The sequence below is a fragment of the Canis lupus genome, chromosome 22, assembly GCF_011100685.1.
Source record: "Canis lupus familiaris isolate Mischka breed German Shepherd chromosome 22, alternate assembly UU_Cfam_GSD_1.0, whole genome shotgun sequence".
Lineage (NCBI taxonomy): Eukaryota > Metazoa > Chordata > Mammalia > Carnivora > Canidae > Canis > Canis lupus.
This window is the reverse complement of record NC_049243.1, coordinates 12,682,318-12,709,798: the sequence shown is the minus strand read 5'-3', so window position 1 is coordinate 12,709,798 and position 27,481 is coordinate 12,682,318. Positions and strand designations below refer to the sequence as shown.

General features: G+C 33.4%; 1 pseudogene; it reads right to left on the bottom strand.

Moving 5' to 3' along the window:
- Positions 1–3,813: 3,813 nt before the first annotated feature.
- LOC100686207 lies at positions 3,814–8,609 on the bottom strand (annotated as a pseudogene).
- Positions 8,610–27,481: the final 18,872 nt, after the last annotated feature.

The window sequence follows — 27,481 nt, the reverse complement described above, 5'->3', positions numbered from 1 at the left end:
CAATCATTTTTGCTCTCTTTTAAACTTTCCATGGGAATCATCTCTTTCTCTTTGTCCCTCTGTCTCTCTCTGTCTCTGTCTCTCTCTCTGCCTCATCAGTGACAATTTACAGTTTAGGTGGTCACTGGGTCAATTTCCTAATAGAGGTGTCTGAAATTGCAAAATAATTAAAATCTTGGATTATTCATTTCTGAAGGTACTATTTCTGGAATCTTAGCTTAGACCATAGGTCCTTGGACCTCAACAATATTTTTTAGTTACTCAATATTTAAAGGATCACTTAGAATATGCCTTGATTATTTATTAAAATCACTGACTGATACATAAATTGGTAGCTGGATTAATTGTGGGTAAGAAAACTTTAAGAACATTTTAGGAAGATGGTATTTTTTACATGGTTTGTGGCTGAAGGAAGTTGGTTTAAGACATGGGACTCTGGAAGCCTATGACATTCTGTGGAATAACAGCTAATTAAATTATTACCTGTGGTCACCTAGAATAAAGTGTCTATTAATGACAAGGCTTGAGAGATTGAGTCACCTCTCAAAAATAACAGAAAGAAGAATATGAGGAATTCAAGGCTCTAGGGTGGGCTGGTTGCTTTTAATTTTGCTGAATAGCTTAAAGAAAATGTGTAACAAGCTCAAGGTTCTAAATTCTCAGCTCAAAACTCAGACAGATAACCAAAGATTTTCATTCTCTCTCATTTCGTTTTGCCTCTAGGCTGAGATACATGAAAATCAAACTAAAACTCGATCCTAAGGGTTTTCAATTTATGTAGGTCGAATTAACAATCTGACAATGCATCAAATGTGACAGAGCTTTGATAGGAAAAGAATAAAACACTGAATGTAGGCATAAGGACCTATTGAGAAATTTGGATGTCTTAAAATACACCAAATATCCAGACTCCAACCTTTATTTCCAACTGAGACATTACCTCTGTCTGATGTGACTATTCCTGTCCTACTCAAAAATCGTAAAATTATTTGACCAAAGCAGTTTCTTCCAAAGAGAATTTAGTCCTTCCCATTTTCCATACTCTCTTACTATCTTTAAGTAAAATCAGATTCCAGCAGATGCATGAAATTACAATGAAATTACATATTCAAATGCAGGAGGAAAAAAGCTTATATCAAAAAAAGAATACAGGAGATATATATATATATATAATGCATTTGTCATGTGTAATATCCTAAACTATTCCTCAACTAAGAAGGCCCAGAGAACATTCCTTCACCAAAGCTTTGGGGACACCTTTAGTGAAGAAAGTACATGCATCTGTGGAAAGGGGCCAGGAATGGCACGTCTCCCGGGGTTTATTGATGGGGTGCAATACTTGAAATACATTCCCTGATACAAAGTGGATAGTCTAAGACTGAGATCAGAGAAATCACCAGACTCATTTCTTACACAGAAATTACCAAACAGGAAGGCTGCTAATTTATCAGGGAGTCTATAGGACTGAGATTGATATTTTGTCAAATGGATTGTCTTGTTAAAATGACCAAAAATTATGCTAGGTTTGACAAACAGAGCACTGACATTAGGGATTATTTCTACACCTACTTTCAGTTTCTCTACTGAAGTAGACTTCGGATATCTAGAAATGAGATAATTGTAGGTAATCTTGAGAAATAACATCCAAGTATCTACTATAAATATTTCTGCTATCACTACAGAAATTTATCTGCAAACATTCACCAGGATCATTAATCATTGGAAGGGCAATAACCAAAATTTGGGAAATTGATTGGATTGGATACCAGCTCTAAGTTAATATTCATTTCTGTGGTCCAGGATAACATTCTTGTGCACTGATGAGAGAAAGTGATATTTTCAGCTGACACATACCTAATTAGTATCATGGGCTCTTAAATCCCTAGTTTCTGAATTTCTGGTTGAAATAGTTACCCGCACAAAACAGCATTTATGTTAGGAAGAGCCTAATGAAACCCACTGGAACTGCATTCCTTTTTCAGACAGTAAACCAAAAGCAATAATATATTCCTAGAGTCAAAATAAATATTATTATTATTATTACTAAGTTTTAGAAGACCAAGAAAAGATGGTGATTCCTACTTATACCTATATGTAACAGATGAGATATGTTTTTTTAATATATATATATATTAAGCTTATTATAAACATAATTCAATTTCACCTCTTAATTCAGATGTCCACTTCAACTAAGGAAATCAATTAAAAAAAAATAAAAAATTAAAAAAATTAAAAATAAAACTCCCTATTTATAACTAATTACCTTTCAAACATTTTTGACTTCCAAATGTATTTTCTAAATACAAAATGTCATTATTTAAATTTATTATAATAATCTATGTTTAAATACCCAAGGCCAACTAAATGAAAACCACATACTTCCAGTTCCTCAGGCCAAAAATCTTGGGAATATAACTCATCTTTCATACCTTAAGACCAATGTTTCAAAAAGTCTTATGGAGGAACCTGGAAGTTCAGTCAGTTCAGCATTTAACTCTTGATTTCAGCTGGGTTCATGATATCAGAGACCTGGGATCCAACTCTGCATCTGACTCCACACTCAGCATGGAGTCTGCTTCTCCTTCCCCCACTGTCCCTTCTGCAGTTCAGGCTCTCTAGCTCTCAAATAAGTAAGTAAGTAAGTAATAATAAATAAATAAATAAATAAATAAATAAATAAATCTTTTTAAAAAAAGTCTAGAGTTTAAAACTTTTTTTCTATGGGATCCAGCTTTGAAAAATACTGAGAATTATATATTACTTATTATCTCTTTTATCACCACTGACAATATTATTCATTTGACCAAATTTTAGGCAGGCCCTGAGTTCTACTAGGCCCCATCCTTGAGCCCCATCCTTGAGGGACATAGGCTCATGTTTCTCACAAGCCCACAAGAATTCTGTGAAGTCAGTTTAAACAGAATCTCCCACCCTTTATATATGATTGAGATCCCCCAGGTGATATATGATCACCCTGGCTTGCTTCTTTTTTTTTTAAGAATTTATTTATTTATTCATGAGAGACACACAGAGAGAGAGGCAGAGACGCAGGCAGAGGGAGAAGCAGGCTCCATGCAGGAAGCCTGATGTGGGATTTGATCCTGGGATTCAGGATAATGCCCTGAACCGAAGGCAGGCACTTAACCCCTGAGCCACCCAAGCATCCCACCCTGGCTTGCTTCTGCAAGAATCCTGTGTGATTGATTTAGTCAGAATCCCTCCTTTTCCTCAATGATTCCTCTTAGTAATTTTCCATCCACCTAAACTCCATCCTGCTCCTTGGCTATAAATTTCCATTTTTTCTTCTTTTCCTTATTTTGTTCAGAGTTGAGTTCCATCCATCACCCCTACTATAAGACCCCATTGTAGTAGCCCCCTCTGAATAAATCTGCTTTAACATTTTCTAACAAACATAGTGAATATCGCATTCCTTAACACTACCCAAGCCCATTCTACCACCTACAATTGCTAAGATAACTACAAACCACCAGGCTGGTCTCCCAGACTGGTCATTGTCTTATTAGAGTCTTCTCAAAACAGGAGCTAGTATGTTCTTTTCATAAAGTAAGTCAGTTATGTCATCACTCTGTTTATCTTCCATGGGCTTACTATTACATACAGAATTAAAAATATAATCACCTTGCTTTTTAGGCCAAAATCATGACCAAAATTTCTCTATTATCTGGTCTTTACCAATTTGATCTTTTCTCATACCACTTTCTTCCTTTCTTAATCAGTTACAAAAATATTCATCCTCCTTAGAATCAGTCTGTTTCTAAATTCTTATTAGTTCTCCTGTTAAAAGGGGAAAAGTTACAGACCACCTTCCACTCTAAGTATTTTTTCATCTGCTGAAAGCTAGAGAAAAAAAATAATGTAATAGGATTAGGTATTTTTTCCATATCAACTCAATATGTTTTTTTTTAAACATATATTTCTGGCTACTTTAAGTACAAACACACACCTATATAGATTAAAAGTAAATGGATGGAACATATGGAATTGTGAATAACTATATTATACATTTGAAACTAATATAATACTGTATGTTAACCATACTGGAATTTAAGATTAAGTTAAATTAAAAAAAAACACTTAAAAATAGAAATGGATAGAGAAATATAACAACACTATCAATTCTCCCCAACCTTAACCATCGGTTCAATTCAATATATATCTCTGCTTTATGTTTTATAAGAGCTTCCCACTAAAGGAAAAATAAAATGATGTACTGAAGATCTTAGTAAAAAAGTGATCATATTACAAAGAATATTATATTGGAAACAAGTAGGACTTTGGAGAATGTGGAGAATGTGTAGAAATTACATAAGAGATGAAAGTTTTGAGAGTTTTCTAGAAAACTTAAATTTTTTTGGAATGACTAGGTCAAAATAACTTATTTCATTACTTTTTTTTTTTTTTTTTTACTTATTTTATTCCTGGATGATTCTTAGAATTCTTTTCTCCAACATTCCAGAATAGTGTATGAGGAACAGTAGTATATTATATTAATGGCCTCACTGTTTTACTCATCCATGTACTACACTCTTCACTATTTGACTTTAATGTTCATCCCATTTAAATTGTTGAAGATATTTTTTTCCACCCCTTGACTACGACTTTTGCAAATGCCTGGCTTTAGCCGATTGAATATTAGTAAGTATAAGATTACCAATGCTTAGAAAAGTACACATGCAGTCAGAATTTCTATCCTGTGTTACAGCCAACTCCATGAGAAATAATATCCCTGGCCTAACTACCTAGTTCCCAAAGAAGAATAAAAGGCATGTGGAGAACAGCTGAGATTACCCATATTCTATTCCCCACAAGAAGATGCCCAGGGATTGCTGTGTACCTAACCAAATTGTATTAAATCATTTTTTCATAAAGACAATAACATTTTATGTACAGATATGACTAAAGAGAATTTTTTCAAAGCTTAAAATGCTTTTATTTCCTCTTTGCTATTATAATATAATATGAAACAAAAATTTTAAAGGCCATGCTCTAGCTTTCAGAAAGATATTTTAATTAAAAGCTCAGTGTCAACTGTATTGAATAAAGGTAATAAAATGAACAAGAGCCTAGTGATAACCAAGGATAGTAGTAAAGGAAACTGGTCATCAAAGAATTATGGGAATGGAAGGAAAGGATGAGGAAGGGGGTGATTAGAGAGATAAGTGAAGAGATATTCTCAGAAAGATGAAAGAGATTTATTCGTCTCTTAACATCTGCTAATCTTTCTTTTCTCTATCTTCCCAGATACCAGCTTACTCCTATATTCAAAATCCTGGTATCTATGATTCATTTTCCTCCATAATCTATGAGCCGGTCCTTGCTAGTCAAGATGTAGCCAAAACCAAAAGAAGGGAAAGGAAAGGAGTTTTAGGGTTTGTCAGTGGGGAGAGCTGTTGGAGCTCAGTCATTAATGAGCCTACACATTTTTAAATTTATGACTACTCTTACTAATTTAAGAATATATTTTGTCATAGGAATACATTCATTCTAATTGTTTACATATGAAGGTACACAAAACTTTACTATGGCCCAAGCTTATTATTGAAGAAGTAGATTTTGGTGGGCATGGGATAGCTGGGTGGCTCATTGGTTGAGCATCTGCCTTGGCTCAGGTCGTGATCCCAGGATCCAGGGATCAAGTCCTCATCAGGTTTCCTGCAGGGAGTCTGCTTCTCCCTCTGCCTGTGTCTCTGCCTCGCTCTCTGTATCTCTCATGAATAAATAAATAAAATCATAAAAAAAAATTTTGGTGGGCAAAACAAGAAAATTTCAGACTCATATATAACATTACTAATATGAAATACTGTGTTCCAGGCATTGTTGAAACATTCATACAACTGAGTTTCTTTAAACCTCACTTATTCTTAATTGAGGAATGTTTATGTGTATTAAATAATCATTTTTTAAAAATCCCATCCTGCATAATGTGTTAAATGCACAAAATCCATAACAATCAAATTCTATGGAAGAAATGAAGAAAAATATTTCTATTATTTAATATTTTTGAGATTTTAAAATGTGAATTTGAATAAAAATATATGTAAGTAAACAAAAAATACATGGATTATATTCTATGTTTTGTCACCATAAATTAGAAATGGAAAATTATGTAATAGTAATTTATTATAGTAACTCAACATTGAAATTCAGAGGCAAATATAAATTATGCATTTTTAGTGCCAGCATAGAAACTAGATGAGCAACTGTTTACATTTAAATATCTTTATTCATTTGAAGTAATCATAATTTGATTCAAATATTATTTGCATTTTTTTTCTCACAAGATATTCATACTTTTAAAATCATCTTTTGGCTAGACATATTATAAAGTTTTGCCATACATAATATAATGTAAGTCATGGATTTGAAAAAGAAGGAAACCTCTTTTGATTTTATTTTACCATTTTTTAAGATGACAAATATATTAGGAGAGACTACTGTGAAATGTCTAGTCAAAAACTAATATTTCTTAAATGAAACCTGAAATAAGGAAAATTCTTTGTGGAGATTTTTGAACGAAAAGGAACTGTCAAAATTGGAATTTCAAAATGATACTACCATGCCAAAGCCCACGTACATCGATCGGCCAATATTTTACAGAGGACTTTATTGATGATTGTTGGTTTCAGAATATGTGTCATTTAACCATCATATCTGGGGATGACTGAGAACAATTTTCAGGGTTTCATCTCATGTAGGTCTGTGTTGGCCTGATAGCCATGCATGGCTGCAGGAATGAGATAACCCATTCATTTCAAAGAGTATTTTCTCCAATCAGTGTCTTTCCTTTCTTAGATTTTACTTACTTATTTAAAGAAAGAGAGAAAGAGCACAGAGAGGGGCAGCAGAAGAGGGAAAGAGAGAACCTCAGGCCGACTCTAGCACTGAATGCCAAGCCTGACATGGGGCTCGATCTCATGACCCTGAGATCATAACCTGAACTGAAATCAAATTTCAAAGACTTAATTGATTGAACCACCCAGGAACCCGATTAGTCAGTGTCTTTTCTTCTTCTTCCTCTTTCCTTATTTGTGTCAGTTTCTCTCTGTGCTTGATAATGTGGGGGGCCATCTGATCCATGTGCTTGTCCTATGCCTTTAGTCCAAGCCAGGTTCCTTGGGCAGTAAATTCCAAGTGCAACAAATTGTGAACTTATGATGGATCAATGCATAGCTCTTTGAAGTGTAGACGTACCCTACTGAGATACTAACAAGCCTCTTCACCATTTCTATTGTGATAATTCCAGATACATTGAAGCAAGTAAAGTCTTAAAGACAATAGTTTCTCTTGCCCACAATTTCCCTTGATATAGATCAGTTTTTGGTGGTTTTCCATCATAACAATTTTTAAAGGATTTCTAGAACAACTTTAATGTTTTTCCTGCATTTTCCAAGCATTCCAGTTGTTCCAAGCAGAAGTAACACCATGCTATACCCAACTGGAGCACTTCATAGTTATCGACTATAATCAGTTGTTCTCTACAACACTCAGAAAATTTGTTAGTGTCCAACAGGTATAGCAAGACTATTTCATACTCTTCTTTTCAGGAAAGCTCTGCCTTACTCATGATATCCCACAATTAACATAAGGGCTTTTCTTTCTGATGGAGGAATTCTGGTGTCTCTCACCTATCTAGTTAGCTACGTGTTATTTCTGGATCCACTACAAACTCAACCCATTCTGACAACATATTTTTAGTCTAATATTTATTATAATCTTCCAATCTTCCTTTCTTCTTTTATTTTTGGCTTCATTTTTCTCTTCTTCTTCAACCTGGAAGTTTTATCTCATTTCCACTCTAGACTGCTTTAGTTAGAGTACTATAGTGTTTCCCCTAGCTAAGTTGTTTCTTATTTAAGACAATTTTATTTATTTTTTTAAAGATTTTATTTATTTATTCATAAGAGACAGAGAGGGGGCGGAGAGAGGGAGAAGCAGGCTCCATGCAGGGAGCCCGACGTGGGACTCGATCCTGGGTCTCCAGGATCACGCCCTGGGCCAAACAAAGGCAGGTGCTAAACTGCTGAGCCACCCAGGGATCCCTATTTAAGACAATTTTAATATAAGTTTCTTGAAATCCAAAAGTTTCAGCTCTTTTGGACCTCAGTTCTCTGCCATTAATGTACATACAGACCTCCAACAAGTTTTTCCTACTTTTTCTTAGTCTTGGAGGTAAAAATACCTCAATTGAGACAATTCCTATTGTCTTATAGTTTTCATTTCCTGTTCTATGCTCAATTACTTTGCAACCTATTACTTTTATTATTTTTTTCTACTTTACTTTCACAACTTTCTAGCTTGTCAGAGTCCTTCTTAGCAAGGTTCTTCAATACAAAACCAACTGTATACAAAGATCTCCATATTGTCTCTCCTTAAAAACTGGGTTACCTGCCTAAAGATACATCTTTGGTACCATCCTGTACTATCAGGACACCTAAAGTGACACACCAAGAACCTGGACCATCCCATACTATCAGGACACCTACAGTGACACACCAAGAACCTGGATGCAGAAACAGCCATGATCTGTTTTCATTCCACAGGAGACCTAGTCCAACCCCACCTATGTTCAACATACTTTGATTATACATCAGTGCCTATAACAAATATTCCATTCATTTTTATTCTATAAAGGGAAAATATGGTCATTTTACTTATATATAGAATAAGAATTCTGAAATTCATGAAGCTAACGATGGAAGTTGTAAATCCAGAATTAAAAATGTTCACACATGATTTTCTTATTTCCACCATTAAGATCCTTAACTATTCTTACATTATGGAGATTGTTTTCTTATTTGAACGCATATACTTGCTTTTCTATGGATAATACAAAAACAGCAGAAGTAAAAAATTGTCATTTAACTTGTATCTAATTGAAATTCAACCATTCCTCACTAAACATAGAGTCATATCTGCTAAGTTTCTTCTCAAAGCAGTGGAGTATAATTAAACTGCCATGGTAGCATGTAGTAAGCATATATGAACACTATGAAATATGTCAAGCAGGGCAATATGGGCACAAAGTAAAGTGAAACAACCACAAATATTTTCTCTCAAAGTACAGACTTGTAGGTAAGATTTGGTAAAAGAAGCTTTTCACTGTTATCATCTATTGTCTTTACCACTGGATTGTGATAGCTCCTTGTTAGTAGGAGCTACATCTTGTTTGCTTTTGTATCACCAGATGTCCCAGTGTTAAGGTGAACACTAAATGTTATTTCTTGAATGAGTGAATACTCAATAAGACGGATGATAATTGACTTGTTAATATCAACAAGATCCAATCTATGAGCCTAAATATGAGAAGAAGCTATGGTCATGAAAGTCAGCAAGGAATAAGGGCAAAGCTGAAGTTTAATAATCCTAGAAATTCTGTGCCAAAATGTGGGTAAGACAGATCAAGAAGGTGAAATATGAATTTGTAGTAACTGAATAAAGGTTTTCCCTCAATTCATTAAAAATGAGTCACATTATCTAAAGTGTCTCAAAGGATCAAAACTAAGAAACTCTGAATAGGCCAAAATATCCCTGTTGGATAGAGGTCTGGGGAAACCGAGACTTTTGGAAGTATTTTCTGCTTCTTTCCATATTGGATCAGAAACTGGAGCAAGAATGCTTTGCATACAGAAAGGCTAATTTTCATGTATTGACAATGAACTACTTTATAGTTCCACTTATGCAAAGTGACTCTGAACCCGTCTTGATGTAAACATGTTGCATAATTATCAACTGTATGACTTTGCTCTCAAAAGTGTCTCAATTTGAATGATAAATTGCATAGTGGCTTTATCGAAACTTTATTTTACTCCTCATTATTTTACTTCTAAGACTTTGTCATATCTTCTACAAGAGAATTCAAATTTCTGGACAAGGGCCATGCATCTCCCATGAAAACACATTATGTTATAGCTGATTGCCCTGAATTTTCTGTTAAAATCCTGATTCTACCCTTAATGTGATTTTGGGCAAATTTTGTAACTCTAAACTTTAGCTCTATCATCTATAAAGTAAAAATAGGACCTTATATATAGTATATGATTTAAATAAATATATGCAGAAGGCTGAGCATTGTGCTTGGAATATATATTACTTAGTGTTTTATATATTTAAGTCATTATAATGCAAAGTAATATAATATACTACAACAGATGTTATGAGCCCACAAGAAAAGTTATAACTTCCAGAGAAAGAGCTTATGATTGAGTTAAAGAAAAATGTATGGATAAAGAAGACATTTAAGTCTTTGAATATGTAAATACAGTGGAGGACACTCTCATGAAAGTGAAGGACACATATAAAAACAAAAAATAAAATGTATATTTTATATAAAAACTCATAGGTGATTCATTTGATAAAACTTCAAAATAAGTGAAAATGAATAAAGAGCTGCAAATTATAATAAACTGCATGAGGGGTACTTACTTGGTTTTCCATCTGTAAAGAGGTCCTGTCCGAATTTGAATCTTTTTTTTTTTCACTAACTAGATGCATATCTTGAGCAGATACCCTAGACTTTATACATATTTGTTTTTCTCATCTATAAAATGAGGTCTAATAGTTTCTACTTCATTAGGTTTCTTTGAGTTAAATAATTTTCATATATAGCACATATATACACATACACATATATGTGTAATACTGCTTAGAATAGCTTTTAGCATGTAGTAAGTGTTCATTAAATGCTATATATTTCAATATCAAAATTATTAATAGCATGATCAAAAGATGTCAAGAAATTGATGGGCCATCCCACCATTAGAACTGATGTCTTTAAGCTTTAAAGGAAAGGACACCATTACCTTAAGAGACATGAGAGGATGCAGACTCAGGCTGAAAGGAGGAAATTTACAAAAGAGATGTTATTAAATTTAAGGAGCTTGTGGGACATTCAGCTACAATTGTTCAGGTGACAAGAGTTTTATAGCTAAAGTCCTTTAAAAATGATCATAGATGTAACTATGGAGTGTGCTTTGATGAAGGCTGGGATGCACAGAGACTGGCAATAGAAAGCACAATCATGGATAAAACAACTTGCTCAAGGCCACTGTGCCAACAGGTGGTAAATTTAGGATACAGGGGTTATTTAGAAAAGTGCAGTTGACTTAATTTCTTTGTAACTTAATTACCTACAGAATGGTGGGAGAGGGTTAGAGAATCCCTTTTTCCCCCATCATGAAGGCTCTCTTAATTTTTACAGAAGCTCTTAATGTGGTTTTGAACATGGACACTGAATTTGAGTACAATTTATCTGTTAACACAACTAGAAAGAATCAAAGATTTGAAACTGTGGGCCATATACCACTTTAAAATTATTTTTAAGGACAACAGACTTTTCTTTAATTGACTGTATTATCAATTCTTCTAAATGGATTCCTTTTTTCAAAAGTTTATTCCTATTTTTCAAAAAGATTTGTCAGACAAAACAAAAATGAAAAGACTGAAAAATGTTCAATAATAAAAATATTGCATTTTGTGTAGCATTGCAGCTCTCTGCATCCTACTACATATATGGGAGGCATACACAGATTTTTACATATAAACTGAAATTTTATTAAATTTCAAATTTATAAAAATCATTTTCTTGTTAAAGCATTTTTGCACTTTTAGTAAATGTCTACCCTTTAACATTCAGGTATCTCATATTAGTGCTGATAATATTGCCATTTTCCCATTGAAAAAGTAAAATTACATTTTTATAATTAAAATGGCTGACATAGTACATATTCCTTTTTAGACCTGAGTTAACTGAAATTTTGTATTCATTTGGCTGAAGGAATCAGATGCGCACATACACATACACACACATATTCACAGTGGCTTTCTCTAATATTTTACTTATTTTTGTTTTATTCTCTCCTTTAATTCTTACTCTTTACTACTATAAACTTTGGATTAATACTTTATTTGCCAAAATATTCTAAAATCTCTATATCAAAAAAATTTTTTTAAATAAAATAAATAAAAAATAAATAAAATCTCTATATCTTCTTGGGAGTGGCTGGGACACATTTATAGCAAGATTTTTTCCATTAAGAGCTAGCTAATTAGAAGAAAATATTTAAAATACTCATTATAACTTTATAAATAGTTTATCATTCACTTTTTTTTTTGCTAATTTTCCAAGTCCTCTCAATCCCTTGAGCTACTGGTCCCATTCTCCAGGAATTTACAGCATACAGGAATATTCTCCTATTCTTTGTTTCTAATTCCTAACTACCAATTTATACTTCAAAACACTGTTACTTGGTTTTTGCTCTTGCCCCTACCATCAACCTATGCATATTAGATAACTGCCACAGTATAATTGCTAAATTCAACAAGTTTAATCCATTCTGATACTCTTTAGCAATTGCTTCATGACAAACTACTACAATTCTTACTGCTTAAACAAACATTTTTTATGTCATGGTTTCTCTGGGTCCCAAATCTCGGCATGATTTACCTGCATCCTCTGATGTCTCTCACAAGGCTGTAATTGAGGCATTAGCCAAGGCTAAACAGGTCTTAATAGCTTGACTAAAGGGGGATCTGCTTCCAAGCTCATTCAACTGATTGCTGACAGGATTGAGTTCACTGTGGACAGTTGTACTAAAGACAATGAAATGAAAGTTACCCGTTATTGAACAACTACTGTGTAGTTGTACACTACTGTGTACTGCTAAGGCACATAACATTAAATATTTTGTTTAAATAAATTCTATTTGATATTGTATATTAATTTTGTTATGGTAAGTAGTGTGTATGTTCATGGAATAAAAATTAGAAAAAGCAGACAAGCAAATGTAAGTAAGAAAAATAAAATACCACTGTCTGAAAACAGTCACTGCAAGTATTTTGTTGTATGCCTGAATCTTTTTAGACATGCACAGCATTTATTTGTTTTCTTACAATTACATGGGCCTGTCTTTTTTCTCCAGGCTTTCTCATTTTAGAGAAATTCATGCCATTCACAATAGCTATATTCTTTAAAAGTCACTTTGAACACTAAATTACCAAATTCTGAAGTGTTACTGCTGGAGAAATATAGGGTTAGGTTCTTATGAGCCTCCAGTCATAACAACCAATACGATACATAACCTTGTTTTATATGTGCTTCTGTTTAAAGATACATTACATAATATATTCTGTTGAATCATTAATTTTGAATTCACGGCCAACAGCACTCATTGCAAGTCATGCTTCAACTAAGCTTATCCAATAGACTTATTCTTTACATAAGGCAGATCATAGCCTTCTTGAGCTTAGGAACATTTGACATCCTTCAGCATGTGCTTGAAGGCCATTTTAAACAACAAAAGCACCAACAAAAATGCACAAAAATGTAAAAACATGGTTCTAAATAGACAGCAAGAACTACATTAGTTTACGGTAAGAGATCTTAAACAAAAAAGCTGTACATGGTTCCAAAATCCAGGTCCATCAGACCAATTTAATGCAACATTATTTGTAAATGAGATGTGAGTAGATGTGAGCAAGTCAAAATGAGGTCATGCTAGATTAGGATGGGCTTTAAATCCAATGACTGGCATCCTTATAGGAAGAAGGAGATTTGGAGAGACACAGAGCTATAACAGGCAAGACGGCCATGTAAAGAGGAAGGCAGAAATTGCAGTGGTACAGCTCTAGTTGAGGAACACCAAAGACTGCTGGCAACCACCACAAACCAGGAGGAGGCAAGAATGTGTTCTTCCCCACAGTTTTCACAGAGAACAGGGAGGGCCTGCTGACACCTTGATTTGAGATTACTAGCATCCAGTACTTTGAGAGAATAAATTTCTGTTGTTTTAAGCTTTCCAGCTTGTAGTAATTTCTTAGGAAACCCTAAGAACTAATCCTAGAGTGAAATATTGGGAAACTAATGTAGTCTTATGCCAAGTTCTCCAAATAGCTGTGTCAGGGATGCATACGAATTCCTCTGTCTTCTTTTCAAATATAAACTTGAGGAGGAGGAGGAGGTGAGGGAGAGCAGGTGTGCAATTTGTTGTTTCATTAAAATACCAACATAATGTTTCCTCACTAGGAAGGCCAAATTTAGGAACATAAATATACCAGCAATTATATTTGGAAAACTTGCTGAAAGAATTCTCTAAGATGAACAAAGAAAATCACAAAATACTTTGCAACTGTATCCTTCTAGAATTGGTTTAGTTTCTGGTTTCAAGGCTACTGCTTCGAAGTACTAGTCCCATTTCTAAATATAAGTCACTCTCTCCTAGCCTATGATCCCCATATGTGGAGGAACCATATCAATTATGCTGATATTTTATCCTTTATTACCTGAACCATGTCAGACACAAGAATATCATTCAATAAATACTTATTTAATTACAAATTATTAAATGAATGTGAAATTCATATTAATGCTTTTGGGACACTAGGACAATGTTTTTTAAATCTATCATTGGAAAATCCAAACATATGTAGTTATGGGACTAGCAACATATCTGATAGGAGAAAGAAATAGAAAATTAGGGAAAAAATAATGCAAATGGGCAATAATCTACACATATAAGAGATTTTGCTTCAAAGTACTCAAAAGAACAACCTAATAAGTTTCTATTTTTTCCCCTTGATTGGTAAAAATGAGAAAAACAGGGGCACCTGGTGGTTCAGTTGGTTAAGCATCTGCCCTCAGCTTAGGTCATGACCCCAGGGTCCTGGGATTGAGCCCCACATCAGGCTCTCCACTCAGTAGGAAGGCTGCTTCTCCCTCTCTTCCCAGCTTGTGCTCTCTCACTATCTTTGTCACTATCTCTGTCCTCTCAAATAAATAAGTAAAATATTTTTTAATTTAATTTTATTTTGATTGTCACACACACACAGAGAGAGAGAGAGAGAGAGAGAGAGAGAGGCAGAGACACAGGCAGAGGGAGAAGCAGGCTCCATGCACCGGGAGCCCGACGTGGGATTCGATCCCGGGGCCAAAGGCAGGCGCTAAACCGCTGCGCCACTCAGGGATCCCCTAAAATATTTTTTTAATTAATGAGAAAAATAATAATACCTCAGAATAAAGAAAACCTGGAGAAAAAGTACTGGCCCATGTGGTTAAAAGGAGGCAACTACATACACTACATGCTCAAACAATTAAAACACACACACACACACAAAATAAAACAAAAAAACAATTCTATCATAGCTTTTCCAGATAGTTGCATTTTATTTTGTTTGTAATGCCTATCTGTTCATTCTAAATAATTTTTCATAAACATGGACTGGTTTTTATTTTAAAAAACTAACAGTACATAATACCTAATGGCAATTTAAACATAATAACGTTGAGTACTAAGCTGTGCCTTATGTATAGCCATTGTTTTATAAATAGTAACTGCCATTGCTGCCATTGTCATTATTAGAGTGTGCGATGGGACAACAAGGGACTGAAGATGGGATTTGGGGAATAATAAATATTTACAGTCTCAGACCAAAAATTACACGTGAGCATTTACATAGACCCATTAATGAGACTAAGAAAGTTTTTCATTTCCTTATATGTTTTATGATTATATACACATAATGATAAAGTGTTTGATATTCTGTGAGTAAAGTGTGATCTATAAGGAACAAGTAAATCAACAATCTTCAGAAGGGAAGGATCTGATAAAATGATCAAAATGATTTAATTGATGAAACCAAGTTCAGATTATTCTAGCTAATGGAATGTGGCCTTAATTAAATGCCTTGAAAGTCAAGTAGCCTCTTTTAAACTAGAATGTTATTGATTTAAGTACTACTTAAATCCAATAAAGATACAGTTGGATGTTCAGGGATCTTGGTTTTACTTTAGAAAATTCTAATGTAAGGGGAAATATATTTGGCCTAATACCAAGCTATTAAATCCTTTAAAATCTAATTTTAATTTAAATAAAAAGATTTGCTTTTTAAATAATTAAATATATAATTTATGGGGTTGTAGAGTTGGTATCAGCATGAAGGCAAAAAAAGTACAGTTTAATAATCGCTTCAATTTTACTATCAACATTTCTCCATAAACCTCCATTTAACAGGCAGCCATTGAGAAGCTTCCACTTGTATGTTCTAAGTAGCTTAGAGGACTCTGAAAAATACAGTGTTCATGTTAATGAAACAATATTTTAGTCCCTATAACATAAGAAGGCTTGAAGTCATACCTCACTCAATTTCCTTTAAAATAATTTTTATTAAAAGGTTATAACTGGTTGAATAATACATCAATAATGAGATTTTGAAGTTCCTGTTACATGAATTACATTTATTAAAAATTTTTTTCTTGGGATGCCTGAGTAGCTCAGGGATTGAGCATCTGTCTTTGGCTCAGGCCATGATCCCAGGGTCCTGGGATGGAGACCCACATAGGGCTCTCTGTGGGGAGCCTGCTTCTCCCTCTGCCTATGTCACTGCCTCTCTGTGTCTCTCATGAACAAATAAATAAAATCTTTTTTAAAAAAGAGAATTTCTTTTTTTTATTTTCCGATATTGTTTGAGGATAACTTAAATATTGAATTGCTACCCCACTACTACTTCCTGCCATGTTCTCATTTTTATAAATCTATTTATTTTTGTACAGTGGGCATATTTATAATTGTTTTCCTATGTATAATGATATCATAATGGGAGAATTTGGGGTTGAAATTTCTTTTTACCTCCCTACTTATATATAGATCAGTAAACATGGATTTAGAGGACTACCCCCATGGTAATATTAGGAAGATTAACGATAAGAGTATATATGCACTTGCAATTAAAATATCTGTTCTAACTCTCTGGAAACTGAAGTGATCGGTGAAAGTACAAACATTGTCTACATGATTATACTGAAAAGCGAACAAAGAGGAAATTATTTTCCTCTTGTTTTCAAAAGAAAATGTGTACCTCATGAAATAAATTATTATCCATTCAAAAGAAGTGCCTTCTAAAACTACTTCAAAATATGTGCTTTTCTTGGGACAGCTCTAAAGTAGACATCGGAGACACGAATGCAATTTGAAACATTTCATTTCTACATTACTTATATAGTCTCTGTTATTGTAGCTTCTCTCATAGTTAAAAAAAGGAATGGAGCACTGAACTTCGTGTCAACAAAAGGGAATAGAAAAACAACCCCCAAACTCAATACTGTTTAGTGCAATTTATGAAGTGATTTGAGGCAGGTAATTCAGATACTGGAAAAACTGTCTTTCACTTAAGTAGCAAAAAATCTAATTTAATGCAGTTGATATCTTCATTCCAGCCAGGAAAGCTGTTTCATCTTCATTTTAGTCTAGATTGCTACTATATGAAGTGACAGTGGGTTTACATGCTCTGGTTGCATATTTATTTTTTCAAAAGAGCTGAGACGCCATCATTTTTCAATTTCATTTGCCATTTTCATTGCTTATTCTAGGAAGGCTCAAAGTGCGAAATGGACATGGTGATTTAATTATTTTAAATTAACTCAACTTCACAAAAGGAAATGATTATTAGTTAAATAATTAGCACATGTATAAAATTGAGGCTGTGAACATGTCTCCCATTCTAATATTTTAAATAAAGTAAAAATATTTATTAAAATTCATTCTATGAATGCCTTTAAATAATTGCTACTAAGATTTGAACACCAAGTCTTTTAAACATATTTGTCCTCTCTTCTTCTTTGTAACTGCATATTTATTTCTGTTTATCTATCTATCTACCTACATACCTACCATCACTAACTACATCTTTAATTAAAAAGATAATTTATTACTAAAATACTGAAACACATGACTAATAGCAGAAACAAGAAATTTAAATAATATATAAACAAGTTCTTTCAACACGTTAGAATAAAAAATTAGACTTCATCTGAGCAAAGAAGTCAGATAATTCAAGTGAAAGGATGTAGGAAAATGAGAAATGGACTTTGCAAATACAAGATATAGCTATAAAACAATGATGCAATTATACTTATTACTTTGTATCCATTTTAATACATGCACAGCTTGTTCATAAATTATTTACTTGGATCTTTCCTCACATGAAATGCTAACTTCGCAATATATTTTACATCTATTCATTTTTGCAGATGTGGCCCAGGCTTTCATGCCTTATAGTTATGTCAGATTCATTACAAATTGTTTTCCTGTCAAACAATTCATCTATCCAGAATTAAGTGATTCCTTTTCTCTGGAATGATTACATTTTTCTACAAAATCACCTTTATCAATATCCCACCATCACCCCAAGTTACTAGATAAAATGTAAACTAAATTGGTTAGAATTCAAGTAGTTTTATGATCTAATCAGTTGAGTCCTGATTAATATTATCAAGAATCTTCCATCCTTAGTTTCAGATATGAGTTTCAGAAGAACCATCTTTCAAATCTAGAAATGTAGATGTATGTGAAGTACACAAAGTCTAAATCCTATACCCTCTAAAGAAATGTCCCAGAAACTTAAGAAATTACGTATATGTAAGTAGGTACCAACCATCGAAACAAACAAATGACAAAACAGAACTCTACAGTCCATGTATTCTGATAGAACTCTCTGATGTTCACTGCCTGTTACAGGATGTTTACTCTTCTATATTATCATCACCATGTTCAGTTTAACTATTGGGATAGTGTGCTGCTTTATGTCCTGTTCTTGATATCAACTTTTTTTCCTCCTGCACATGTGATTCTTATTGAATTAGACAATCTTTGTCAGCACCATTACCTGAAAGTGTCAGAAAAATTCCAGATTTAATTTCCTCCATGGCTGTTCTATACAGTTTTAGAAAAAGGTGTCCACAATCCCAAATGATGAGATCTTTCAGTGTGATGATGTGACTGTTAAAAAAATGCTATACATATCAAATATCAAAAGAAAATAAATAATATCTCAAGTTTGAAGAGGAGATAAAATACATGAGATTTGTGGGGATGAAAAGCACAGCATAGGGAATATAACCAATAACATGGTAATATACTTATCATGATAAGCATTTCTTACTGCGCATGATTGCTGAATCACTATGTTGCACACCTGGAAATTATTTAATATATGTCAACTATGTTTCCATTTTTTTTAATTTTTAGAAGCAGAGATTAAGCCGAAAAAAAGACCATCTGAGGACACAGGTAGAAGGTGGCCATCTACAAGCCAAGGAGAGGGTAGAAAGTGGTCATCTACAGGCCAAGGAGAGAGGTCTCAAAAAAACCCAATGCTTCTGACATCTCAGTCTAGCCTCCAGAACCTCAAGAAAAATAAATTTATTTTGTTTAGAGGGGGGGGGGGGAGTATTTGCTTCACACTGAAAAAAAAATGGAAATGAAGAATTCAAGGCATTTGACCTCAGCCTAAATACAAGGCCCAATACACTATATTGTGAGTATGACATGCTCAGGCAGGCACTACTTGTGTATAGAGAGTACTACCAAAATATTTTCTCAGATTGAGATTTTTTAGACTCCAGTTGAAACAACTGTGGTATGAAATGAATATAACTTTGAACTCAAATATAAATAAAAGTGAAAATAAGTATTATTCATTGCTGAAAATGAGGTAAATTTGCTCAAAACTCTTCTGTCAATATCTGGGCCATCCTGGGCTTAAGATTCACAGTAAAACACCAAAGTTTCAGGGAAAAAATATGAAATGAAATACATATTTAAAAAATGTGTAAGTTATAAATTTTTTGTTCTTTCAGCCCACTCTAGTTAATACATAGACTTTAACTTCCTGAGGTTCCCACATCCACAGATACTCAGAGTGTTGTCTAACCTCTCCATATCTCCACACATAATATTTACATGGGCCTCTTTGCCATCTACTTTGAACAAGGTGATAAATTAAAAAAAAATGTGATTCTGATTATGAATTTAACTAATCTGGATTTTTCTTTCTTTACAAGGCAGATATTAGACCTGAATTTTGTTAAGCTTTGAGAGGGGGGTGTTATATGCCAAGTTTGATACAGTAACCAAGCATAATAAGACTTCTAGAGTGGAACCATTTATATTTAAGTCCTAACTCCAGCTATTCTAAACTTCTGACCTTGGACAAAATCTCTAACTTCCTTAAATCCAAAGGTCTTCATCTCTAAAATGGAAATCGAAGTATCTACCAAATATACTTTCTGTGAGGATTAAATGTAAATTGTTTGTAATGTAATAAATGCTCATGATGCCATTTCTTTTATTTTCCTGCTTTGTTCCATTCTCATACTTGGGTGATATGATGATCCCATGAATAGTATTTATTATTTATTATTATAGTATTCTCAAATTAGTTGAACTCTAGCAACTATAAAATAAGATGTTAAGTTCTTACCTTTTAAAGGGAATCTCCTGCTTGCCTGTTTTTGTTTGTTTGTGGGTTTTTTGTGTGTGTGTTTTTCTTTCTCGTTTTTTTGCATAGAGTGATTTTTTCAAGCCTACACTGTTTTGCCATTAAAACTCATGAAATGAAGCACCAGAGAACTGGCTTTTCATCTGCTTGAAACTCAATTTCTTTACAAGTAAACATGGTTGAGGATGGGTAAGAGTGCCCAACTCCAGGTTTGTTGAAAAGACTACATGCAAAGTACAGAGAACAGTGATTTACCTGGTATATGGTTAGAAATCATAGAATCATTATTAAAATCATGAATGACTATAGCATTTAAAAAGCCTAAATATATATTCTGAGAAAATTAAAAGCTTAACGGAAACATATTTGGTTTTCCAAAGACATTCTGCATAAAAAATTCTTACTGTATTAAAATATTTGTTCATCAAATATAAAAAGGAATTATGATTTTACAGTTAATACTTATGTGCATATTGGAGACAAAGCTGTCATTTATAATACAGAGCTCATCTACGATGTTAGGCATTCTATAAAAATGGCTGCTTCTGTATATTTTAAGAAATTAAAATTTATTTTTATTTAAATATTTTCTTTTTTTGAGAGAGGGAGAGAGAGCATGTGTGAGAGCATACAAGCAGGGGGAGGGGCAGCGGGAGAGGGAGAAGCAGGCACCTTGCTGATCAGGGAGCCCAATGCAGGGTTCATCCCAGGACCCTGGGATCATAACCCCAGCCAAAGGCAGACACTTAACCAACTGAGCCACCCAGGTACCTCAGAAATCAAATTGTCTTAAAAACACTGATTTAAAGAAAAAAAAAAAACACACTAAGATTTGACATTAAATACATCAACTTTCTCAAAATTGACTTTACACTAATATAAAGACATATAAATCATACCTGTAATTATTTTCGTTATTCATTACTTAAAAACCTCAAGAATCCTAACCTTTTAAGAAAATCAAGTAAGAAAGCTACATTTACCTACCTAGTAGTTAAGATTTAGTTTGAAATGAAAAAAAAAAATCAACCTGATGAAATACTCTTAAATGACTCCACTTCCCCAAAATGAACATAAGAAATTTGAATAAAGAATATATGAGTTTTTTGCATATTCCTTATCTGATAGCAAAAGTTGTCTGGTTAGTATACATCAGTTTTAACTTTAAGTTAGGTGATGGCACCATAATCTGGTCAATACCTAACTCCCCTGAGGTCTTTTGCCAGCCTTTGTTATTATTATTATTTACATTTTAAAAGTTAAGAAATTAGATTCCAATAAGTAATTTCTCCTATATCATCCTAGATGTAAACAGAAAAACTTGAGATCAAATCAGCATGGTTGACTTGACAGTTGGTGCTTTCTCTGCAGTGTATTAGTTATCAATTCTATCCTTGCATATTTAGTGTAGAATAGTGAAAAATAAGTACTTTGAATTTCAACTTAATAAAAAATGTGCATTAGTTCTTCCAATAAAAGGAGTGCTTGCTTAAAAAAATGCTTATGCTTATGCTTAAAATGACTTGGCTTCTTTCATCAAGTTAAGCAGGACAGCATTGACTTGATTGTGGAATTTAAAAAAGAGATTCCTTTTTTAGTATATACTTTGGTTTCCTAGTTAATTTGTGGCTAGATAAAGATTAGATATTACAGTGTGCTTTTGATGAGAAATATATTACCAGCTTCAAGAAAATTCATGAGCTAGGATAAAAAATATTGTTCATTTATTCAACTTTTTCTACTTTATATATTTAATGAGAGGTCTTTATATTCAGATATCTGTGAAAGCGTATTCTTTTGAGATCATTATAAAACTGCAGACTCATTTGTGCTATATAAAAATGTCACAATCAAATATTGTGACATCAAAGATCAAATTTTGAGGACTCTTATTAAACCAGTGAGCCTGATGTATCTTTGGGATATCCAAGGCACATTTCATGGATGCTTCAAGCAATTTTTTTATCTATCCGAATTTGTATGAAAATAATATGAGTCTCTATACCATACCTTAGAAAAAGTTCAATTTCAGAGACGTTCAAAATTTTCCTGATGTGTTGATGACTTGATGACTGCTTCAGGCTCCAACTGCTTTTTGCTAGTGACTGGTCAGCTGCATTTCAAACTTTGAAATTAGAGCTCTGGCGCTACTCTAGCAGTGTTCAAGATCAAAAAGGAGGCAAAGTGATAGAAAGTCACTTTCAGAATAATTTCAATTTGACTTATAATTTTATTATTATAAATATGTCATCACTTAACTAGATCTGTATAAAAAAGTAAATGTACAATCTGCTCCAATTTCTAGGATCGATTTCAATAGTAGCATCCCAGGTTTGCATCCCAAATAATTTTAAGAAGAATGTTGGATTTAGCAATACATGTACATAAAAATTCACTTCTTGAGGGTGAAGCACAACATTAAAATATTCTTAGGTCATCGCCATTGTTTTTGTTGGCGAGCACCTGCTATAATACAATGATACTAAAAACCTCATCTCTCTCATACATAACATATACACACCAACAAAACACATTATTATACATAGTTTTTCTCTTTTTAGGAAAACAAAATTTAAGTGTGCAAAGTAGACAGCTCTAAATTCATCTTGGAAAAAATCCATGTTCATATGCATGTAAGAAGGATCACTTTGAAAGACTATGTCTTTCATTTTTATTTCTAATAGTGTTTATTTTTTTCCTCAAACTTTTATGCTATGCTAATTGTGCTTACTGAATAGACAGGTATCAAGCACTAACCCCCCCAAAATATTTTTTGCTTATTATGTACAAATTCTATATTCAGTCTTGGCAGTAGACAAAACTGCAAACATGGCACTGTTAATTGTTATCTTTCTTGACATGGGACAACTTAAAAAAGGTTAATTCTGCAAAAGTAGTCAGTTTCTGTTAACCAAAACTGTGCTGCTCAGTTCTCTGTATCTCTATCTTTATAACCTGAGGAGCACAGTGCTGAAAGAATACATTAGACTTTGAGGTGTCTGAAGTGATTATCTAGCCATTGCTTTTTCTCGATCAAAAACAGAGGATCCAATATTGTTGCTAATGCCTAGAGGATTGGATGGACATTTAAGCGAATACCTCCAGTGGGGTATACTAATGGTAGAAAATGTGAATTGCCATGAGGATGTTATATATGTGTCTGAATGTGGTGTTTAGGGAAGTTATATTATGATGACCTTTGGAATGATTCTTCAAAATAAAGACATTATTAGCATTAAAGAAAGACATCACATGTGTTCTAGTCATGAACTTATGATAAAATAAATGTGGGTATTTGGAGTATAAGGTGCATGCAGGATAGGTGCAAAGTAGGCAAGAAAACATATTTGAAGAACAATTATTTCATTGTAACTGTCTAAGTGGTGGAAAATTAGCTGCTTACTAAAGCATGCATTTACATTACTATCTCCATCCCAGACCATAGGAAAAAAAAAAAAAAAAAGAAAAGAAAAGCTCAAAACATTTAAAATATCAGCTTTACTTAATTCTAAAACTTGATAAAGAATGAAAAATAGGATAGGGGATCCCTGGGTGGCTCAGCAGTTTAGTGCCTGCCTTTGGCCCAGGGCATGATCCTGGAGTCCCGGGATTGAGTCCTACATCGGGCTCCCTGCAGGGATCCTGCTTCTCTCTCTGCCTATGCCTCTGCCTCTGTGTCTCTCATGAATAAATAAATAAAATCTTTAAAAAAAAAGACTGAAAAAAAAAAGAATGAAGAACAGAAATAAGTGGAAAGGGAACTGTAGATCATCTGACTTATGGAAAAGTCCTAATTAAATTTTAGCAAATAAAATATTACAATATAGCAAAAAGAAAAAAAACTTATAAATTCATCAATATGATTTCCTACATGTGCCAACTGAAAGATCCTATCTGTGGAAATTATCAACACCCAACTGCAATTCCTAAATATCAAAATAAATTAAAAAGAGAGGGAAATAAACAGAATATAGTTGCTTAACAGTTATTCCACTGACTTTCAACTGCCATCATTGATGTCTGAAAAGTTACCCATGGGGTCTGTCATTCTAAGTGATCAGTCCTAAGTGATCAGTCTTTTCTTTCTGGTTGTCATTATCTATCTTTGTTTCTCCGAAGCGTCACTATTATCTATGCCCAGGTTAAGTTTCCTTTTAATGTATTCTGTTCCAGATTCATGGAACTTATTTGGTACAATCATAGTGCCTTAGGTTTTAGAGAATTTGCAGTCATCACCAGAATGTGTATTTCTTTCTTTCTCATTACTCGTATTACATCTAAGGGAACATCACCACGCTATGCATTGGACTTTTCATTGTGTCATCAATGACTCAATGTCTTACTGTTTCCTATCCCTGTCATAGCATCGCCTGTTCTAGATAATTTCTTTGCATCTACTTTTCATGCTCTAGTTCTTTCTTCTGCTGACTTTTAGCTGCTCCCTAACCCTTCCATTGAGTTTTATATTTCAATTATTACAACATTTTTTCCTAAAAGTTTTAAATGGATTTTTCATATTCACTGTTATCTTTTATTTCTTCCTTAATTTTAAAGTCATTCTTTCATTATTTTATCATCTTTATTGGATGCTCTATATAACTAAAATGTTATGGAACTCAATCTTCTGTCTGACATATATTCTAACTTTCTTGTAGCATGCCTTGGTTCCATGTTGATTTTGTGATTTTTACAATGATCTGAAGTTGTTTTCCTTCAGAAGAAACATGAATTCAGTTCTACCAGTCACTTGAAGCACTACTGACCCAAGAATCTCGTCGTTTAAATTCTACTCAGGAAGATTTTTTTTGTTTTGTTTTGTTTTTGTTTTTGTTTTTGTTTTTGTTTTTGTTTTGTTTTTGTTTTTGTCTTTGTTTTTGTTTTTGTTTTTTACCATAAGGTAAACATTGATTTAGAACACAAAATCATGGGAGAACTGATTTGTGGTTGTAAATTGTCCTAGACGATGCTATCGCTAGCACCAATCTATACAGAACTATCAAGACCAGAAAGTCTTCTTTTTATCTCTGTATTGTGGGTTTATTTTTTATTTAAATTTGCAAAGGGTATATCCCATTGAATCCTAATTTTTTATAAGTTTCCAATTAGATTCCCAAACCTGGGGGAGCCCTAGACTTTTTTCCAGCCTCCTATACCCTGCGCAGCCATGAAAATGAAAACTCAACAGCAGATATCATCAGAGTAATGTTGACTTGGGTGTTTGTATCCCCAATGTCTAGTTTCACTTCGTTTTTAATTACTTATAACCTTATTTATCCCTCAACTTTTGGGTTTTTAATTTTATTATATTAGCTAATTAAATATACTGGTGTAAACTGAAGCACACATTTCAAATAATCCTGTTATTAAATATTTAACTGGATTCTTTGGTGTATATTTGTTTATGATCTCAAAATTGTAGAGAGAGGATAAATTGTTATTTATCAGTTTATTATTTTATTTTATACCTAATGTTTGAACACAAAATTTCCGTGTATAAAAATGCAATGCATATTTCTATGTTCCATTTGTTTTCTCTTAATATTTATTTTTTTCTTAATATTTCATGTCCTACTTTATGTCAGTGTTTCTTTAGCACTTTGCTTCTCACAAATATAGCATAGTTGGGTTTTATTTTATTATGAGTATCAGAAGCAACTCAAATAATTGAAGTTTCTAATTAGAATTTAATTTTCTCTCATATCCAAGATGTAAATCCAGGACTTCTATTTGGTCAGAGTGCCTGGCTTTTTCAGCCATGTTGCTCTACCATATTGGGCTTCCATCCCCAAGACCATGTTAGGTTCTAAAAATGTTGTTAGAGCTCAAGCAATTGTATTTATATTCAACCAGTAGGAAATTCAAAAAGACATATTAATCCCCCTTTCTTTTAAGGTCAGCTCCTCCAAGATTCCCAAACTGTATCTTCTTACATTCTTTCGGCAATATTTAATATCATAGCCACACCCAGCTGTGTGTAAGCCCGGAAGTATTTAATCTTACTAACTGCTAAGTCTTCTGAGTTACAACCAAAATATATATAATGATATGGTTTGGAGTTTTTACATTTTCTTTCAATCCACCAGGGCTCTAAACTACATATTTAAGCCACTAAGTATGCTTCCTTTAGCAAAGCTTCATTCCATTCTATCTCTACTTGAAGACTGACCATCTATATCTAGCTCAGTACTTCTTCTTGAAGGATTAGAAGTGGCAAAAAATGGACAACCAAGACCAACATTATTAATTTTCAACTATTCCCCCTAACGCTGCCTTGGGCTTTATCCAAAAATGTAATAATACAACTTCCATATATAACAGGCATCATCAGATTGCCAGCCTGCAATATATAAGCACTTCATATTACAACCTGTCGTCTCCTATTATTCCAAAGTGACACATTTTTGGTTTTGTCATGTACAGTTCTCTAATAGATTCCAATTTTTTCAGTTGTCATTAGAGTCACATGAGAGTTTCAAAACATATAAAATAACAGGAATTTAAACAAGATAGACATTCACTTTTCCCTGATATTGAAAAAGGCTGGAAGTAGACATGTTAGTACTGATATGTCCCTGCAATTCCATAGGGATATAGGTTTTTTAACATTGTTTCTCCACTTGGCAAAAAGTTTCCACTGCGGAGTTTCCAAATGAGGAGGGCTGGCAGATTTCCATCTACTACATCCACACTCTACTTGGGATGAGGAAAAAAAAAAAAAGTATACTCTCTAATGCCAGGGACACTGCCTAAGATTTAGAGATTACTTCTGCTTATCTACCTGAGAAGGAAAGAGTTAAGAATCCAATATACATTCAAAGAAAGAAAGAAGGCAGTGACCTGTTTTAATGTCCTTTTAGGCATGTTAATCACAGATTTCCTGGCAAGCGAACTAATGATATTTGCTAGCAGCAGAGTCTGTATCTATGGGACACATTTAGCAGGAGATATTTAGCAGGTGGTTTAGGATTGTTTATAAGAAACAACATAAAATCTATGGATCTATGGGGAATGGATACCTGGAAAGTGTCACTGAGGCTCTATCACTATCTGAATATAAAATGCAAATGTTTCATAACTGAGATGAATCTCTTTTGTGATGTGATTTGCAGTTGCACACATCATTTGATACCTCATGTTAAAGTCAGGATACAAGAAATCTGATGCAGTAAAACACCCTGGGAAGCCCATTAGA